General features: G+C 27.4%; 1 pseudogene; it reads right to left on the reverse strand.

Annotated features, from left to right (window-relative positions):
• Positions 1-2,028: 2,028 nt before the first annotated feature.
• On the reverse strand, positions 2,029-7,024 carry LOC110608108 (annotated as a pseudogene).
• Positions 7,025-23,283: the final 16,259 nt, after the last annotated feature.

Here is a 23,283-nt window from a genome sequence, read left to right on the forward strand (position 1 = left end):
ATCACTTTAAAATTTTGTAACACATAAAACTATTGCTAAAATCTCTTTTTTTTAATTGTAGAATATTTTTCTTGTGTAGGATTCCATATACCAGAATAATATCTTATAATATAATCTTTATGGTTTATATTCTGTTTTAATATTCCACCATATCCTTGGTCAGATGCGTCTGTTTCTACAATCTTAGGATAATTTGGGTTACAAAGGTTTAAACATGGTAAGTTTTTACATGCTTTTTAATTTCCTGTATTAATTTAGTATGTTCTTCTGTCCATGGTTTGGGATTCTTTTTTAATCTATTGTATAATAGTTTGCATAATATTCTTATATTGGGTAAGAAATCAGCAACATAATTTAAAGAACCTAAAAATCTTTGTAATTGGTTTTTATCTTTAATCTCATTCAGGAATTTATCTGCAAATTCTATACTTCTTTGAATTGGTACTATAGTATTTTGATATATTTCATGACCTAAGAATCTAATTTTTGTTTGAAAAATTTTTATTTTGGGTTTGGATAAAACTAATCCATTTCTTTTTATGATTTTATAAAAGATATGTAAATGCTTAATATGTTGATCAATGTTTTGACTAAATACTAAACATCATCTATATAAGTTATGATAAAATCATATGGTGTAAAGATGTCATTCATAATTTTCTGGAATTCACTTGGTGCATTTTTTAAGCCAAATGGCATAATGTTCCATTCATATTGTCCAAATGGTACGGTAAATGCTGTTTTATATTTATCTTTTTCATCTATTTGTACTTGCCAAAAACCTGATTTCATATCAAATTTTGAAAAGATTTCTGCTTTATATAATCTATTTAAGAGATCTTGTTTGTTTGGTATGGGATATCTGATCCATCTTAAAACCTTGTTTAATGGTTTATAATTGATTACCAATCTTGGTGCACCTCGTTCTATCTCAGCATTTTTAATGACATAAAATGCTGCGCATGACCATGGTGATTTACTTGGTCTAATTAAATTTTTGTTTAATAAATCTTGAATTTCTTTTTTACAAAATTCTAACATTTCTTGGTTCATTTGAATAGGCCTGGCTTTAGTTGGTATATCTTGTTCTTTAAAGTCTGGTTTATATGGTAAAGTTACTATGTGCTGTTTTCTATCCCAAAATGCTGTTGGTAAATCTGAACATAGGTCTTGTTCAAATTGTTCTTGAAGTTTTTTAATTTGTTGTTTAATGTTTGGATTTTCTAACTGTTCTTCTATTCTAATAGAATGCAAATCTTTTTTTAAAAATTTTATTTGGTTTTCTAAATTATTAATTTTGCTTATGTTTTCTTATTGAAATAAATTAACATCATGGTAATTAATTGGTGTTATAAATTGAAAAAGAATATCTTGTCCTAACACATTGGTTTCTAATCCTAATTGTGTTACCTTAAAGGGATATAGCATTTGTAAAAATGGATTTCCTAATATGATTTGTGTATTATGGTTTTTTATTAACATGAAGTTGGTTTTAAAACAAATTTCATTGTTACAAATATGTGCACTAGGTATTTTGTAATCTATTTTGACTTTAGTCGAATTTGCTGCAGATAAAGTTTGTTTGGTTTTATGAAAGTATTTACTTGGTATGATTCCTTGGTCTATGCAGTTCATATCTACACCTGAATCTAACATGGTTATAGTTTCTAATGTAAAATCTTTTATTGTCAAATTTATTGACACTTTGAATTGAGATAGCAAAAAATAAAAAAAGTCATGTATGAGAAGCTGATTGATGGAATGATTTTATTGAAGAAAGCAACAAATCGTGATGGTTGAATTGCTTTTCTAAAAGTGATGGAAGTCCTTTTCTAAACAATAAAAAAGTGTGGTCCTTTATAATTTTTTTTAAAAAATTATAAATATTAAATAATAATTTTTTTAAACTGAAAAAATCAGAATTATGAAAAATTAAAACCATAAATGCTTTAAAACTGGATTGAAACTATTAAAAAATCTTCCTAAACAACTTTGAACCGTTTTAAATCAGATCTATTTCAATTTAATTCGAACAATAAATCGAATCACCGATTCTGATTCATAACTATGTCTACCATACATCGATTGGAACTATCACAAAAAATAAGCACCGTGAGACGCCAACGTTATTATCACCAATCAAACACAACTCTCATCAGATTATCGCCAATCAATACCGAACAACAATAGTCCGAAAGGTGAGTAACTCTGAGAAAAGAAGACAGACCAAAGACAATCTATAGCAAAATCATTATGCACGAGAAGGAAACACCACAAAATCTCTCAAATTAAAGAAATTCTCCTCTAAGATAACTAATAAATTTTTTAACATAAAAATTAAAAAAATATATTTTATACAATATACAAGAAATTCTCTCTAATTAAAGAAATTCTCCTCTAAGATTTTGTTTACTTATTGTCCTTCTCTCTAATTAGCTAAGGACTAGAGACTCAGTTGAATGCATCATCTCCCCTGCCCCTACTCTACTTCCCTCCCTCAGTCTTACTTTTTAAACCCACATGACAACCATCTCCATCAATCATTATATGAAGAGACTGAACCTCCTAATTCCAAAAAACAGTTGGAAAATATATAAAAGAACCAGTTATAACAAAAAGACTGGTAGAAGTCAAAGGGATCTTTCAAATTTGCCACACTATTGAGGATCTATAATCCCTGCTGCACAGGCCTATCTATATATGAATTTTGAAGCCTTCACCTTGATGGATATCTCTTTTCAAACATTTCTTCATACTTCAATTGTGATGCAAAAGACATGCTTAATTCTCAATTTTACATGCAACAAGGCTGTGTTCTCTCAAAGTAAACTGGCTGAAAAAGTTATTTAAAATAACTAGAAAACAAGATTTTGCTTATACATGTGCCCATTTTCCAAAATTTTAGCTAGGATTTGAAAAATAACTTTAGATTGTTTTCTACTATTTTCCTTTATAACAAAAGTCATGTTTTTCAACTATTTTCAACAGGTAAACATGTTTTCTATTCATCATCACATTTGACATGAAGATTTAACCCTACAATACAAATAGAAAAGCTAATAGATAATTGAATTTTAAGCAGAGACAGTTTACTAGAAGCTCTAAATGGATTTATAAGTCAATTAAAGTAAAGTGAGTTTGTAAATCTTACTTGTCCCTTGAGGATAGAAGTTAGCTTTAACTTTTGTCTCAGCAACAGTAACTTGATCCTTTTAAGAATGACAGAGTGCCGTAGTTCTGAGATGGTCACCCATACATACCACAAAATTTTCTGGAATAAAGAACAATACCAAAACTGTAAGAATACTCAATTGTGCCCATCATATTTATTCTCTACAGTTTGCCAACAAACAAAAGTCATACAGTACTGCAGCTGCCAACAAACCAAAACCAAAAGATGAGTATTTAGACAAAAGAGATAATTGCTGTTGAAAATCAATCAGGTGCATATGACCTCACCTACTCTGAATGCTTAAAAGCTTGCTTGGAATATATATATATATATATTTACAAGTATGTATGTGTATATGTATATATGTATGCATGCATAAACTCAAATGAGCAAATTTTACAGAAGAAACTTTCTTATTTGGATAAAAGTTCATTTTTCTCCATGTGCTCTTCCGGGAATAGCTCTTCGAAATACTGAAAATAACATTTCATGTCTAAATAATGGAATATATACAAGTAAACGTAGGGACTTGTTCTGAGAAAAAGTTATTACTGCAAAGTATTATTTTCTTCAAAACCAAACCAACTCTTAGAAACAAGTCTGAACATGCCTAAGCGTGTAGATTTCGTTTTGTTGAGCCTCAAACAAGCTAAAGTAACTTTCGTTTGTCATATTGAGTCTACCTTAGTTTTAGATGACCTTTAATTTGACCCAAATAAAATAAATGGAGCACTTTATTGTTTAAATTATGCTCACTAACCTTAGATCACCCTACAAAAAATTATGAACTCTTTCATTTGAATTTCTAAGGGAATAACAAATGAAAAGGCCAAATGTGCCTAGTACAGACAACCAAGTGACTCTTAATAAGCCTGCTGCAAATAAACTAAGCTATTAGTCATTTTCAAGGTAGAGCTTCGCTTCATTAAGCTTGTTCATGCCCATAGTTACTAGATTCTCTCACCCCCTGGTAACCGAGACCCAGGTACTGCATCTTGAAACGCAATACTCTTCTGTCCCAAATTGCTAGGGACACCATCCAGTTTGCCAAAATTATAAGTTCCACAAGAAATGAAAATATGGAAGGAAGGAAGAAGAAAGATCAATAAATATGAAAGTGTGCAATAGCAGCATGCAGGCACAAGAAGAAGAAGAGGAGAGGAAAAAGGCTACAGCAAAAGAATAATAAACAGAAGAGAATACATTTTGAAACATTTTAAGCAAGATAGTTGATTTACATGTTAGTGGAATAGGTTGACGTGGGAGTGTAATTGGCTATTTTATTAGTTAAAATTTAAAATTTTTTAGAAAATATAAATATTATCAACTATTAATCATATATTTAATTATTTAAACATTATATTATATTGAGTAAATATAATTTACATTCCCAAATTAAATTGGCATACTAACTAAACATACCACTAATACCAATCAAGGTTACCCCCTACTTATCCTATATTTCATTAATTAGCATACCATGTACCCGTACCAGGACTCAAGAGTACCATGGTCTAGGTAACTATGTTCATACCTGTTCACTGAGATTAATGATGCAAACTCAAGCTTACTTTTAAGGTTCAGTTTGTTTTCTTTCCATTTTAGGTGATGGGAAGACACATTGCCTTGAGTATATATTTCACTTTTGACTATATCTAGAGCTTAAACTCTATTAGGCAGTATAGTTATCTTGAGCCTTAGAAATCTTTACCCTTAGAAATCTTTACCATCCCAAAAAAAAAAAAGCATAGAAACTGTGTAACATCTTTCCTAAAATTATAGCATTGATGTTGCTCCAGTTAAACGCAGTTCTTTGTTTGTCATTTCCAGAAACTGATATTAGAATCTACAAGTCCCAAGAAATTTACATTATGCCAAGGATGTTACTATTGACATTATAGTGTCCCGAATAGATTGTTTAGAGGAAAATTGATGGGTTTATAAAATAGCTAGCAAAAACTACTAAACTATTTGGGTAAGTTTGAGCCAGATATATTTACTATAGATGAGAAACCAAAATCAATGGACTAAAAACAGTGAAAAGTGTGTATACCATACCTCTGCATTTAGTCTATGCAACATGAAGGAAGCATCTGCCTTTGCATTTACAAACCGCCATTGCAAGTAACGGTTGTACAGAAGCCTCAACATATGTGCATCAACAATTCGATCCTCCCCCATCTTCCCTCTCCTTAAATCAACTGAGAAACTAAGAATTGAAGGTGTACTACCAGGATAACTACTCATGGGTCTCACCCTTGAAGGACTAGAAATCCCTCGTGACGGAGACGAAGCCGTAGGTGTCCAAAGCTTAGTAGGCGAGGCAGGCCTCGTGGCTCCCCTAATAGTTGAAGAAGCAATAGTCCTGGGAGATGTCACTGTACCATCAACACCAAATCTTTTTGATTGACTGGTTTTTGATGAAATGCTCATTCTGGAATTAGGACTAGTAGGTAATAGTGAACCTGGATCCTGCAAGCGCCTCAACCTGCTATTTGTTTCTTGCCAAAACCTTGCAGAAACAAAAATGCCACGAGCCCCATTTTTTCCTTTGGAAATCCCACTACCTAATTCATGCAATCCTAAAGTGCTACCAGAGGAAACACTATCACTATCAGATACAGTGAGATCACCAGTAAGAGAATATTGAATCACCGAATTGGCATCTGGGTTTTGCTTAGCATTGCCTAAATCCAAGCTCAACCTCCTCTCATCAACCATCACAGATGGCTGCAATGACTTAACCATCATCAACCCAGATCCCAGACTCCTCTTATCTCCACCACTACAATCCAAACTCCTAGACAACATCGGCTTTCTTTCTGCCGAACCTAAATTCCCTTCTCTACTCCTCCTGGCCACCTATGCTGATCCAGAGGCTTCGAATTCTCCCCTTGATCTCTCACAGGAGTCGCTTTCCTCCTCTCTGGAGTGGCCTTTCTACCCACATTTGGCGAAGTCACAGCCTTAGCCTTGATAATCGGGAGTCAAAACGCTTCCCCTTGGAAAGACACTGATAAACTCCTGGTAGAAGTGATCAACATCCTTGTTGCAGCTGACATTTCAGTGGCATTGCCTTGTTTAGACTCCGGGTTCGGCGTTGTTGGCCTCGGAGTCACCAACGGCCTTCTATCTACAGACTGGGATCTTTTGGGACCAGAAAAATAAGAAAAGGAGGAAGGAGTATGTGCTGGGCCAGAATTTGTGGAGCGAGAAAGCAAGGGAGAAGGGAATCTCTTAGAAAATGATGAGGCAGAGGAAGAAGAACTTGTAGTACTAGTTGTTGTGGTAGAAGAGGAAGGAGAAGGAGAAAGATATCTAGAAGGGACCTGTTTTCCTCTGGGTTTTCTTGCAGGAACATGACCACCATTGTTTTGCTGGTCTTTCTCAGAAGGTAAGAGCGGGGGTCTCGCATGATTAGGGGTTTTATCAGTAGAAGCAGCAGCTGCTTGAGAAATGGCAGCCACCATTATGCGAGGAAAAAGGTCCTGTTTCTTTTGTTTCCTTCACATTGCCTCTTGAAAATACAATTTGGGTTGTCAAGCTTTCATGGCTACAACCTGCAAAACCAAGAAATTTTGATGAAACCTCAAGAAATTGGGCAAGAAATGGACAACCCAGAATCGGATTCTGATGGATTATTCTGCATTTTCCCTGGAAATGTTCAAGTGCACTGTGGTTCACAGAGAGAGAGAGAGTTGTTAGCGATGAGTGAGACTTGGGAGTAGATTCACAGGAACAAGAACAGGGGAAGTGTGTGTACTGGGATTTTTGGTTTTGATGAATCTTTGGTGAGACATTTGTAATAAATTAGATATATTTCAAATTAATAAGTATTTTTAATTTTAGTTCTGATTAAATTTTCAATTACAGATAGAGTATGGTTTTCTTTCTGGTCTATGGTCTTCTCTTCCTCTTCTGATAGATTTTTTTTTTCTTTTTTTTTTCAAATACAATTTTTCTATTTATTTAATGGTATTCTTGATAGATTATGATAGTATGATGCTATTTTTAAATTAATTAGTCAAATAAATAGTATTAAATCCCATAAATTTTATATTCTCTTTTTTATTTTTTTGTAAAGGTATATGTCATTCCATTAGTTTTTTTTAAAAAAAATAAATAAATGAGGTGAAATTATATATGTCATTGATTAATTTTTTTAAGCTCCTACATTATTATAGTTATTAGACTATTGTTTATATTAATAAGTTATTTATTGTCTTTAAAATATTTAAATTATGAAATAAAAACCATTATTTTATCACAAATATATTCTTTCAAAAATATATCTATTAATGTAGTCATGGCATAATATATTATAAATATATTAAAAAAAAAGCTAATTAATTCAAAAAATCTCAATTTTTGTCTTTATTTTCATTTTAATTTAAATTTTTTAATTTTAATTTAATTAGTCTAATCTTTATATTTTAATAAAATTTTATTAAATTTTTAAATTTAATTATATATATTGTAATTTGATAGTTTTACTAGATTTTAATATAATTTTAATAAATTTTTAAATGATGATAATGTATGTGATAATTTGATAATTTAATTCAGTATGTTTACGTGTATTGTTATTATTATTTTATAATCGGTTAATTAATTGAAAAAGTATAATGTTTATATCATTTATATTTTAATTTAAATATTTAAATTTTAAATAAATTGATTCAAGCGTTTATATTTAAATATTTTTAAAATTAAAATTAAAGATAAATATTTAATTATTAAATATGTTATTTACGTTTTCAATAATAAATTTTATTTTATAGTAATAATTATAAATATTTTATAATAAACATATTATTGGTTAAATATGCGGTTTACGTTTTTTATAATTATAAATTTTAATTTACTATAATAATTATAAATATTTTATAATAAAAATATTATTTAATAAAAAATAATATATATATATATATATATAATAATTAAAAATAATATATTTATTATAAAATTTTTATAATAGTATATTTAACGGTTATCTTTAAAATTAAATAGTTAAATATGAATTAATATTATTTTCATAGATAAAATTAATTTATATTTAAAAGTAATAAAATATTTTATTTGATATTTTATGTGAACTATTACATTTTTATTTTTTAAAAATCAACTAAAATTCCACTCAAATATAAATATTAGACTAATTAATCTAAAATTTAAATATTTAAATTAAAATACAAAATAATATAAATGTAGGGCTTTTTCATTCATTTCCTCATTAGTTCATATATAAAAAAGAGAGATTTACTATTTAATCCTGAGTATTAACATTATTAATAAATCAATCCCTGCATTTTCAGAAAACCTATTAAAGCGTCCTTATTTTTTCTCTCGTTAATGAAATAGTCTTTCCGCCCTCTTTTCCGTTAAAGATAGATGAAAATGAGAGAAAAAAATTTAAAATCTAATTTTGCTCTCAAATAAATCTCTTTATTTAGTCTCTGGATATTACTATTATTAACAAGTCAGTCTCTATATTTTTAAAAATCTATTAAAACATCTTTATCTTTTTTTAAATTTATTAAAACGTCCTTATATTTTATTTTCGTCAGCGAAATAGCCCTCCTCCCCCTCCTTAAAAAGGAGAAAAAACAGAACGGCCTCCTCCTTCTCTTTAAAGAAGAAGAAGAAGAAAAAAGAGGATCCAAAAAGGAGAAGAAAAATGAGTAATTTGGTTTTTTGCTATATTTTTAATGATATAAATAAACGAAAGAACTATTTTATCGACGGAGAAAAAAGATAAAAACTTTTTAATAGATTTCTCAAAATCGAGAGACTGACTTGTTAACAATGACAATATTCAACTAAATAATAAATCTCTCATAAAATAATAATAATAATAACAATACACGTGACAATACTTAGTGATTAAATAATAAATCTCTCATAAAATAATAATAATAATAATAATAATAATAATAATAATAATAATAATAATAATAATAATAATAATAATAATAATAATAATACACGTGATATGTCAACTAGACTATCAAATTACCATATAAACTACCCAATTTAGAAATTTACATATTAGTTAAAATTGCATCAAAATATAAAGGTTGGACCAATTAAATCAAAACTAAAATATTTATATTAAAATGCAATTACGCCTAAATATTAGGCCTTTTTAAATCGATTGGCCTAAATATTAATGTTTATGTTTATGTCATTTTTATATTTTAATTTAAAATTTTAAAGTTTAAATTTAAAATAAATTAACTCAATATTTACATGTAATTTCAAACTAATTTTTAAAAATAAGTAATTCAATTACTAAGTACATCTTATATAGATTTTATTTTATAGTAATAATTCTTTAAATATTCATTCATTAAGTACATCTTACATAGAATCCTCATGTTCTAAGCTGAATTGATCAATTAAAGATTCCCACCAACAAAAACCAAATTAACCGTCGAATGCATAATAACATATAGAGGTACAGTCCATAGAATAACCATGTTGAGCTAAACTAATAGCACATGTAAAGCATTAGGGAGCAAGTACCGGAGAAAGAATTGCAATTTTGGTAGGACCTGCAGAGACTAAACACTCTTCCAAATGCTCAAACCCGGAATCGTAGAAAACGATGGATGAGAAGCCAAAATGGTAGAGCTAAGATGTGGCATCAAAGACCGATAACTAGTTCGAACAATATACTTGCTATGCGAAGTATGCCTCCAAACTAAGACATTAAAAGTACCAAGAGGGGAATAGAGATGAATAAAATCCTACATCAAAAGGGAGAAACAGACGGACAAGCAGTCGATAGTCCCAGTCCAAAGAAGTATGGTTAATTAACGGTTATGCCAAATGGATATAATACAGAAACCCTAAAGGATATTGTAGTCGAAAACCTTGAACATAAGGCAGCTAAGGATCAAACCGAATGTGAGTAGAGGAACCATTCTCAATATTGATGCAAACATTCTCACGCAGTACATCTCATCCAACTAGAAGGTTTTGCCAAACGCAAGAGCTATTATGCTTATAGCCAACCTCCCAGAAAGATACATGGGAAAAATATAATGCCTTTATCATCTTCGACCATAAATTGGTGGGATTGTGAAGAAGTCAGCCAACACTGATTGCTAGACAAGTAAGATTGAATGAAAAGCTATAAAGCTTAGCATATAACTTATTAGGATAGGGAAAAATATGCATAGAGTATGTAGAAATAGTTGCCATGACGAATTGAATTAGGGTAGTCTATCAGCATGTAATAATAATAATTATTATTTTCATGACAGCGTTTTAGCTTGCATAATCGGCGTGACCGCCCTAACAACTGTTACATAAAGTTAATGGCTCCAATAGTTAAAATTTAATTTTTTTTTATTAAAACTATCACTTTGATTTTGAGCTTTATTAATTTCATTAAAGACTTTTTTAATTAAAATTTAAGATGCTTGATATGCTTTGAGAGCTATTCATTAAAATTTAAATTTTTCTTATTAAAAATATTACCTTGATTTTGAACTTTATTAATTCCACTAAGGACTTTTTTAAACAAAATTTAAGATGCTTATATGCTTTTTTTTAATTATATACCATTTAGTTTATTATTTTTATTATAATTATTTTTCAGTAAAATTCAACTTAAAACATTGCTTTTATTTCAAAAATAATTTTATGTATTTTATTTTTTTTATAAGATACGATTTTATTTTATTTATGTATGATAGTAATTTAATAAAATAATTATTAAATGTTTGATATTAAAGTTGTAATTAATTTTAATCAATACAGTGATAAAAAAAATTATCCATTATACAATTTAAATTACAAAAAGCAAAAACTTAACTAAATTAGGGTTAATTAAACCAAGTTAGCAGGTTGCCCCATTATACCCAATATAAAACTTGAAGTAAAAAAAAAAATGAAAAACATCATAATGTAAAATATCACACAAGAAACTTGGAGGTTCCCTCTAAAAGGTGGAACTAACATGTAAAATAGTTTCTCTAATAAGAGAATAGACGGTTAAATTAGTCTGTCTCGCAATACAAAATAAAGTCCAATTAGATCCGTGAGATAGTAAATCTCTACAATCCATAACAATTTGATTAAATTCAAACCAATATTCCTGAGAGTTCAAAATGGCATCAACAATAACTTTAGCATCAGACTCAAAATGCACATTATAGATATTATGTTTATGAAGCCAAGAAAGAGACTTCTGAGTACTAGAATTTCAATCATCTTAGGACGAAGAACAACTTTATAAATGCCCATCAACCTCTTTGAAAAAAACCATGGGAGTCCTGAAGCACTGCTGCAAAAGAAGTCATATTCTGCTGCACATGGATGCTAGCATCAATATTATATTTAAGTTCATTGCTATCGATGGCTGTCAAGCATCTATTCTATGTATATTCTGCACAATCTGTGTTAGGAATATACTCTATAGCTAATCTGTTAGTTGTTGTTAAATATTATTTTTCATATATTTTAAATATTTAAATACATTATATAAAGGTTGTTATTTATCTTTAGTGTTAATTTAATTGAATCTCGAGTGCAGATAAAATCCACGAGACTGTACTATTGTGCAAATAAAATTATAATGTGATTATAATTATGAGATTTCTATTGTATTTAAATAATATTTCCAAATGTTCTTAGTCGATATTTTTATTATGATTGGACAATGAGTAGAACTGTTGAAACTGGTACATATTATGTTCTTTCATTTTAAAGGAATCAACTGATTTCATATGTTGAGATATATAGAACTAATATGTAGATGATTATTTTATTAATAAGTACACTGAATTGACTCGCTTGAGAAATTCATATGGAAAATAACAAGTGCATGTGGGTTATTCAAGTGATGGTTGTGTAAGTGATCATTTGACTTGAAATCAATAATTAATCTTATATAGAGATTTTTATATTTTGATTCATTTTATACGTTATTTAGCTCATGAGTAATGAATAGGTATGAATTAAATATATTAAAAACTGTCTGAAAGTATTTATGTAATTGAGATAAGATTCATCACCTAAGTTAAATTAGGTAATGTCCCATTTGTTCTATACTAGCATTGATTAGGAAATCCTTGTGCAAGGTGAAATGAAATTAGCAAATGAGATTTGAAATTTCATTCAATCGGTCAATGATTAATAAATGATATCTAATATGATTTAACATTGTAGATACGTTTTATGTATTAAATATTAAATCGAGACATTTGTGATAAAGAGATATTAATTACACTTGAGAAACTATGTACGGAAAAGTTAAGTCAAACCACTTTTGATATTTCGAATATTTGGGTAGTCTTAACATATTACTAGATAATATTTATGACCTTCAAATTAATTAATTAGTTAATTATATTCATTCCCAATATATTTGAAAATAAAATAAGAAGTTAAATCATATAAGACTTGATTGCATATAAATTGATATTGGGGTAAAATTGTAATTTGAAAGAATTATGATTTTGATCTAATTAATTAAGTAGGAACTTAATTAAAATTGTCTAAAATTGCGATTTGGATTATTAGAATTTCGTTTTTTTTTTCAAAGAACACTATTGGACTTTCATATTCCAATGCAAGTGAATGGGATTTTTCTTAGATAAGCAGATTAGTTCCAAACTGAAATAGAACAACTGAAATAGAACCAAATCGAATTAATTCAGTTTGATTTTATTCTTTTTAATTTCGATTTGATTTTGATTTAAATTTTAATTTAATTGGTTTTTTAATTTTTTAATTTACTCTCCCTAAGCAAGATAAAACAAAACTAATAAAACCATAACTAATTTTTGTGTACTAAAACTCTGTTTGTTTTCAAAAAAAATAATATGTATTTAGAAAAATTCTAAAAAATATTTTCTAATAAAATAAATTATGCTTTTATTTTTAATTTTAAAAACTAAAATACATTAATAAATTTATATATAGAAATCTTAATAAAATTCTCAAAATATAAAAAATGATTTGTTTTTTTAAAAAAGGAAATCATTTTATTTAAAAATGACTTAACCTTTTCTTTTTCAGGAAAATATTATTAGTCAACTAGTTTTCCATACACCAGAAAATATGGAAATAAATAGAGCCTTAGACCGCAATTAATTTATTTAATAAAACTTTAATGAACTAGCTTATCCTTTCCATAATTATTTATGTTGTTTGCATCATATTGATTTGCCAATCTCTCCGATACTTAAGTTAATATGGATACTTAGTTAATAATATAATAGACTAGAAAGAAATTAGCACGCTTGTTAGAGGTTATGAGCTCCCTGTACAGTGTAATGGATAGAGTTTAGATATTATTAAAAGAGTATGAGATAATAGAATCATATTTAGAATTAGATATAGAATTCTACATAAAATATGATATTAAAACTTATACATATAAGGATAATATCCTAATTGCGATTAGGATTCTATCACTTTATTAGGAGTTATAGTGTATGTGAATAATTGTCGTGATTTGAATTATTCAAATCAAATTTAATATAATTTATTATCGATCTACATCAGTAGTCCCTCCTTCAGAGATCAAATTCTGATGTTGCTGAGATTAGATTGATGATGGGACTGGAATAAGACTATGATGTGATTGACCAGAACCTACAAGGGATAAAATGTGAGGTAGTAGTGAATGCTCACAACAGCCACTCTAACGCTCAAGTCAGTATCGTGATAAGCAGAGAGAAGGCAACAAATGGTTTAGAGCTTTCAGTGTTAGAGCATAGCGTACCTTTATCTCTGTGATCATTCCACTTTTATATTGTAAAACGATGGAGATAAATATAACATTTCTTGAAAATTCAGTGATGATATGACCAGCTGCTCGGTAATAGATATTATCAGCTAATGCGTTGATGATCCCGCGATCATAGGCGAAGTGGAAAAGTATCTAGTAATAGTAATCATGTGCCAAGTCTTGGCCTATTAAGGGAGGGCAAGTCTTAACGATAGTTCGAGTATTAAAGTGTCAAGGTCTCCCTTTCCATAGCGAGATCACATCTCCCACTTATCATATCCCTGCCACGTGACCCTTGTTTTGTAGTGTTAACTCATAACTTACTTTGGGCAGATGTTATGTTATCTAACATCAGAGGTCCCCCACCGGTATTCAACTTTTTAGGTTCGAAGGTGACTGTTTGCCTTTCCGGTTTAGGACACCTGGCATGATCTCGGTTATGAGTGTCGTTTCGCTTGCCTGTTGATCGCCTTATCTTCTACGTCGCATTCAAAGCTTTGTCGGCTATTTCACTGTATAAAAATCCTTCATTTTTCTTTTTGGTTCACAACAATTTCTCATGGGATAGAGGAACGAAGGTTTCTTCTTCTTTTGTTTTTTGAGAGTAACTAAATCTTTGTGGGAGATAGCATCATGGGCTATCAGATATGTGTGGGAGATATCATTACGGTCTTCAAAGGACAACTGAATGTGGGTCTTCTTAAAGGTGCAGGCACACTGCTTAACCCTGTGTATTGGCTGAGGACTGCAACCAGCCTAACTATAATGGCTTTTCAGCGTCGTGACCTCTAGGGGGTTGCATTATATGAGATTAATTCCGAGGGCAAGGCTAGAAAGGTAGTTGAAGAGACAACTCTTCTCACGACCTTTCAAATGACTTCCTTTCATAGATTTTAAGGATTTTGATGTGATAGGAATTTTGATGTAATAGAGATTTTTGATGTTATAAAGACTTTTGATGTATTAGAGACTTTATTCAAGTCCATTTCTAGACTCCTTGTATCTTTTATAATGAAAAAAATATATGTTTTGAATGCTTTTGTGCGCTTCCCTTAATGCCACTATTTTTGCCAACCGAAGGGGTTAAAGCGTATCTTCTCTAATGCTCTTTTAGTTATAAAATAGTCTTTGAAAAAAGTAGGATTAATACCTGGGCATGTGGCCCGGCGGACTGTCGTCCTTCCGTTGCAAAATGCCTTAGGTGGGTTTATGACCTAGCCTTATGAAAATTTGTCTTATGGCCTTAATTCATGGGACCAATGCCCATGCGGTTTGGCGAGAACCATCTCGTGGCCTGGTCCGGTGAAGAGTGCCTTATGGCCTTAATTCGTGGGATAAACGCTTGAGTTATCTAGCAGGAACTGTCTCGTGGCCTGGTCTGGCGAAGAGTGCCTTGTGGCCTTGATTCATAGGACCAACACCTGAGTGGTCTGACTGGACCGCCTTGTGACCTAGCCTAGCAAAGAGTACCTTGTGGCCTTGATTCGTGGGACCAATGCTCGAGTGGTCTGGTGGGAATCGCCTTGTGACCTGGTCTAGCGAAGATTGCCTTGTGGCTTTGATTCGTGGGACCAACGCACGTGTGGTCTAGCAAAAACCGTCTTGTGAGCTGGCCTGGCAAAGATTACCTTGTCCATGGGGCCGAACCTTACCTCTTGCTTAATCCATAGTTCTTGATGGATAGATAGGACAACCTCTGCTACCCGCTTATTTTTTTCTTTTCCCTTATCAGGTCCTTTGGTGATGACATATACACTTCTGGCCATTTCTAAGAATAGGGAAGAAAAGTTCCTTTTTTAGAGAGAAAAAAGGACTAAGGGCCTAACATGAACCTAAATGACCAGAAAGAATCCAATGGGTTTCCCGACAATGGAACCAAATAATGTTGCTGAGATTAAATTAATGATGTAGTTGGAATGAGATTATGCAGTGATTGGCTAGAACCTACAATGAAGAAAATGTGAGGTGGTGATGGATACCCACGACAGCCACTCTGACGCTCAAGTCAGTATTATGACAAGCAGGGAGAATGCAACAAATGATTTAGAGCTTTTAGTGTTAGAGTATAGCTTAGTTTTGTCTCTGTGATCGTTTCTTTTTATACTGTAAAAAGATGAAGATAAATGTAATATTTTCTGAAAATCCGGCGATAATGTGACTAGTTGCTCAATAATGGAGATCGTCGGCTAATGGATGGATGATTCCATTATCATAGACAAAGTGAGAAAATATTTAGTAACGGTAACCCTAGCAGAAAAATATCTAGTAATAGTAATCCTATGCCATTATATTATCTAGTAATTAATGAATTTCTCCTTATTATAAAGTTTAACTAATAATTCTCTTAAAAATAAATCAATTAAATTAAATTCTTACAAACTTTTAATTTTAAATACGCTACAAAAATATATATATATTGCTTGAAATGTTTCACTTACTATATGAATTTTATTCACAGGAATTTTTCCACACTTATACATAATTTTTTTTAAATATAAAAAATTGAATACTTTTATTCAAAATGCAAAATTTCAGAGGATAGTGCTGATACTTCTTATATAGATTATTATCAACTAGTACAAAGAAATTGCTTGTGATGATATCATATTTGCAAGCTAAGATATAATTATTCATTTTCAATTAACTAAATACTTAATTAATTAATAATTAATATAAACGAGATGCAACATCTCATTCCATCTTTCTCAACCCTAAATATATATCTATGATCCCTTGCTTTTAAAGCAATTTTTCAAATTTTTTTTTATTTTTTAAAAATTTTCTTTTGGATTGCCTCATTCTTTTTCAAATCATCACCTAGCATTATTGCCTTTCTTGTTAGCATAACTAAAAATGGGTTCGAAAAGTGTACTCTAACTTAAATAAATAAATGGTTATCTGAATCAAGCCATGAAGCATAAGAGTAATAAATAAACAAAATAAGGTCAACTTCCCTGAAATTTTCAGCAAAATTTATTTTCGAAAAATGAGTTAAATTTTCAATTTGGTGTTTGGGTCCTTAAAACACAAATTAAAACTACTGGGACTTTGTTATGACCCAAGAAAATGATAGCTAGCTAGTCAACTATATAAAAGAGAATGGAGAGGTACAAGGTCTTTTGGTTGATATGATACCGATTAGGAGGATTTGATTTAAATTAAAAAAATTAATTGAATTAAATTAATTTAAAATTTTAATTTAAATTTTAATTTAATTTTATTTTTAATTTAATTTTTTTATTATTTTAATTTAATTTAATTTTTATTAAAAAATTGATAAAATTAAATAATATATTATTTTTAATAATATATAAAAATTAGACTATAATCAAATAAAATATATTTCTTCATAATTATTGAATTTATTTATTCACTTCATATATTTCATATATATCACGTTGTCAAAAAAATAAAAAAGTAATTATTATTTAAAAAAAATATACGTTTTAACTATCTTAATTTAGTTCAATGGATAAATGCATCGCATGAGAGAGTCAATTTTGAATTTTCATACCCTCAATTGTTTTGAAAATAAATAAATAAATTGCAGTTTAAGAAAATTAAAAAAAAAATTAAGTACACATTTAATTACACATAATCTTTGTGCAATCATTATTAAATACTAGAAATTCTATGATTAGTGAATATTAAATAATCTCAATTTAGGAAGCTTGCCAAAATTAGCTAATATACAAATGTCATATTTTCTATTTCAAATTGTAATTTCCTTCATTTCTATTTATATCATTATAAAAGACTCTAAATATAGTAAATTTCATAATTTTCACCGATTAATTTTTTTTATTAAGAGGTAAAGAGTAGGGGATGGAGGAATTGATAGTAGAACCCATGATTTGTTGTACCTTACTATATGCCTTGCCACCTAATTAACCTGGGTTGACTTTACCGATTAACGATTAAAATGATGAAATTAAAATGATTTACATGAAGTCCAAATCACTGGAAGCTCCCCTTGTTTTGTGAAGATTAATTATTATATTCTATTCTCCATTAATTCTTTAAAAGATTTTTGTATGTATCCACGTCTTTATTTTTTTATAAAAGAAATATTAGTTAATTTATTTTAAATTTAATTTTTATATTTAATGATTATGTGAAAAATTAAATAATTTTTATAATTTTTTTATTAAAATAATTAATTTAAATTATTTAATAATTTTTATTTAGATATATATAAATCTCTAATATTCAGTTTTCTCATTCAAATAGAATGATATATATATATTTTTTTGAATGGGAAATAGAATGATATATTATTACTATAAAATTTGTGATGCTGTAATTTAGCTGTATTATATTAAAAAAATATATATCTATGATATAATAAGAATTTACAATTCCATGTCCCACCAATGTGGAAATCTTTTCAAGCTATGCAGGTATTATACTTTTTTATTAAATTTTATGATACGTTGGTTATGAAAGTAAATAGTATTCTATTTAAATTAAAATAATTGATTCAACTGATGAATTTTAAAAATTTTATTTTATTTTATTTTTTTAATACAGTTTAATTTTAATTTTTTTTAAAAATAAATTATTTTAATTTGGCTTAATTTTAATTAGAAAAACAATATAATACTATATCCTTTTCAATAAGACTTCTAATTTAAATTTTATTTTCCCCACTCCTTAACACCCCATGCAGTCACCATTCACCCTACTTCACCATTTCAATTTCCCTTGCTCCAATCTCATCTCATCTCCTCTCTCCTTCTCCTCTCCTCCTTTCTCACTTGAAAATCAAATATGCTAATATCGTGTCATCCAGCAAGGGAGGATTTTGCTAGTTCACTATTGTCGTCGCCGTCAGACCAATGGAGAATCTAGTTTGATGTTGTCGTTGTTGTCGCCCCTTCTATATTGATTCAACTCGTGTCGTTATCGCCTATTGTCGTGTCACTGTCGTTCTACTCATTTCTACCGCGAATTAATCATTGTCTCATCAGTCTTATCTTTATTGGCTTGAATCCACAGATTTGTCATCAATATTATGCTAATTGGCGGTGAACTACCTTTTTATTTCTGTTTAAATCATTGTGAATAAATAATGGGTCACCATTGAATTTTGCAATTTTACTATTTAATTATTGTATATAGATTTTGAGACTTTTCCTCTTTGTAATTGATGTTGATTTTTTTTTCTTTCATCTCTATTCAGACAATGGGTTTTAGAATTTACTACAAATTGTATGTTTGTTTACTTTTTTTAAAAAAAAATCTTTATACAAATTTGTTAATAAAAATAGATTTGAGCATTTCCTTAGTTCTTACTCCATTATTGTAAACTAACTGTGACAAGAGACAATAATAAAATTGAAAATCAAACCGAATTAAATTGAATATTTTTAATTTGATTCAATTGGATGTTATATATATTTCGAATCAGATTGATTTTTATAACTTTTAAAATATAAAATTTTAATTTCTTTTAATTTAAATCGATTCTAAATTTACTGAGGATTACACACTCCTAATTGCAGTTCTGTTTTACTATATATTAGATGAACTATTTTGAATTAAGTGAAATCTAATCTAAAAATTAATTATTTAGGTCCGTTGAGCGGTTAGACTATAATCTTAAATACGTATATATATACAGTAATTTATTCAAGTAATTTTAAATATTTATATTATTTAATTGTATAATTAAAATCAAAATATATTAATTAATATTTAATTTAATTAAATGATCAAAAAATTTGATTTTATAAAATATATAAAAAATAATATTTTAATTGAGTAATTTATAAATATAGACTAATAATTAATTTTAATAAACTATAGGAACTAAATAATAATTTTACCCTTACATAAAAATGGAGCCCTATAATTTTTAAGATATTAATATTATATATAAAATTGATTCTAGAATTCGATAACTACATCTAATGTTTATATACATTTAGGGATTATTGTAATTAAAAATAATATAATAAAATACAGTAAGCTAAAAATCTTTCTTTGATATCGATTGCTAATGCTATAAATTTATTAATATATAATAGAAAAATAATTTCTCTAAAAATTTCATATTATTTACATAATAATTAAGATATAATTTATTTTTTAAAAAGTGAAATAAATAAAATAAATATTTTTTAAAAGATAAGAATATATAATTAAATAATGACAAAATTATAATTGAAGTCATGTGACTTAAGGCATACTCAATGGAACAATTAGTTTAAAAGCAACATATCCACTAAGTAATTTTTTTTTTCTTAAATTACTTTTAGTTTTGCTCACTTTGAAAGTGATTGTATAATTGGAACTATTTCTTAGTAAAAAAATTAAATAAATAAATAAATAAAATGAGTATTTTGACACAATAAGGTGGGTGGTGAACAAATGGGGCTTTGTGCATGCATTAAAATCCTTAATTTATGAGTATTTTTGGTTGGAAAGTCAAGATTTAATACCAACTTAAAATAAAATATTAGAAAAAATCTCTATCTCTCTCCTTTTTAACAACTCATTATCATACAACCTCTCTTTTCTATTTTCTGACAAATGCTTAGCATCCTTTTTCTTTTCTTCCATTTTTAACTGTACTGCACTCATGGAATCAAAACCTATCATATAATAATTTTTTTTTTCAATGATTTAAGGTGGGTAAATTACCATTAGATTCATGAACTTTTAAAAAATTTACTAATTCATTCTTATTTACTAATTCATTATTATATAGTACTACCTTTTATCTAACGTGTGTCTTGCACATTTTCATACTTATTTTAATATTCTTGATTTATTTTATAAATAATAGAATTCCAATTTATGTACAACTTATTTTTTATATAAAAATATAATAAAATTAGAATTTAAATATATGAATAATAATTTAAAATTTTTTTAATCCTAAACAGGACATTTATATTAATATATATATAATTTTATTAATTTTATTAATTTTATTAATTTTATTCTAATAGATAAAATAATTTAAATTAATTAATATTACTTATTAGATTTAGAGGGTAAAATTATTTAAATTTTAAATTATAATAGAGTTTTTGGTATAAGTAAAATTATTATTAAAATAATTTTAACTTTTATTTAATATTAATTGTAATAATATTAACAACACAAATGTAAATATTTGCATAAATTTTCATTATTTAATGTTATTATTTGTTAGAATTTGACAAAATGATTGTCATTAAATTTTATTAATGATAATTTCATATACAATAATTATATATATATATATATATATATATATAATTTTGTTAATTTTTATTCTAATAGATAAAATAATTTAAATTAATTAATATTATTTATTAGATTTAGATAATAAAATTATTTAAATTATAAACTATAAATTATAATAGAGTTTTTAGTATAATTAAAATTATTATTAAAATAATTTTAACTTTTATTTAATCTTAATTGTAATAATATTAACCATATAAATATAAGTTTGGGCATAAATTTTCATTATTTAACATTATTGTTGACAGAATAATTCTCATTATATTTTATTAATTTAAATTTAAATAAAAATTAATAACTTTTAAAATAATAAAATTTTTTATTATTTCTTAATCAATAAAAATAAAGGACAATGACTAATTATTAAATTTAAATTTTTGTTTAGAAATTCTCCTTATTTACCTCATTCTCGATTTTATATATATTATAGATTATTAATTAAAATAATAATATTATTAAAAAATTAATTTTAAAAAAATTAATTTATAAAATAAATAAAATAAAATATATAATGTATATTATATATAAAAACACAGGGTATCAAAAAAAAATTCTATATTAACTTTATTCAACAACTAATTTATAGTTAAAATTTTTTTATAAATTAATAACTTTCATTTATAAATTCTGAAAAAATTAAGAAAAAACACATAAAAATCATAATGAGTTATTTAATTATATAGTTTTGACAGATGTCGAATTCATTAATTTAATTTTACTTCCTTACTTAATAAAAACTTATATATAGGATAAATGAGTATCAATGCCACAGAGATCTTAATTTTGTTTAATTTAAATGACCAATTGAAATAGAAATGTAGTTTAATATAACTAGGGAGAAAAAGAGAGTTTTTGATGAGAATGATTTTTTCTTCAGCAAACTAAAAAAAATAAATTTAAAAGAAAAAATAAATAATATAATTAAAAATTGAAAAACAAATATTTAATTAAAAATTTTAGTAATCAAATTAAGGTATTTTGCGGTTCATAAAAAAAAAAATAATTCATATTATTATCTATTGTTTGGTTACAATGGTCAAACATGTGAATCCCACCAATTCTTTCTTATTCTTCATTATGAATAAATTAATCCGCTTCACGCTTAAATTAATTTCTAATTAACTAATAATCCTTAACACGCGTGTAGATTTAATTAGTCAACTGCATTAAGAGAGAAGAATATAAATTTGATCAATAAAAACACGCGATTTATTTAAATCTACCAATTTCTTAATATAGGTTAATTGCTACTTGTTATTAATCCAATTAAATAATTATAAATTTAATAAAATTAATTAATAATTTGTTATTATCTCAAAAGATTCAATAGATCTCTTGAATTCTCAAGAAAACACCAATAGAGTGGTGTTTCTCAAATTTAAAAATTAACAAAAAAATAGAAATAAAATAAAAAGAATTGAAGCACATAACCTCATATCTTGAATAAAATCTCAATGAAATTAACTTTCAATTGAAAATAATTATTTACTCTTCAAAGGCCATAATCACATTGCAAAAGCTAAAAAAAAAAAAAGAAAAGAAAAAAAAGGAAAAGAAGACGGAGAAGAAGAGAGAGGTGCCGTGGTAAGAGAGGAGAGGATGGAAAACAGGAGACAATATGATGTCTAGGTTTAATTCTAGAAGTTAGGCACAAAAAGATAAATTTTAATAATTTAAAATAAATTCAACTACTCTTATTTTATTCTCTATTTGTGTTTGATCCAACTTAAAACTTATTATATCCTTGTGGTAAAATCTACTGAGGTGGTGTTTTCTGAAACTTTCTATCGTCTTGCCTTGACTACAAGTTTGGCAAAGATTGCAACGTCCAAAAATTCTTCAATTCAACTTTTTTTCGTATATTTTCTCAATTTCTGCTCAAAAAATTTGTCCAAAATTAAATTTTAAATAAAAATAAATATTTATACTAAAATTATAGCAAAATTATGAAATTAAATAAGAAAAAAGTTGTGAGTTTTGCAATTCTATAAGACCCATACTTGCACCTTTACTTATCCTTAAGCATAAAAATTCAAAATAATAAAAACAATGAAACATATTCTTGTCCTCTTACCAATCTAAAATTTAATTATTCAAAATAAAGAACTAAATTGTCATACCAGAAATAGTT

The sequence above is a fragment of the Manihot esculenta genome, chromosome 7 (genome assembly GCF_001659605.2).
Source record: "Manihot esculenta cultivar AM560-2 chromosome 7, M.esculenta_v8, whole genome shotgun sequence".
Taxonomy (NCBI): Eukaryota; Viridiplantae; Streptophyta; class Magnoliopsida; order Malpighiales; family Euphorbiaceae; genus Manihot; species Manihot esculenta.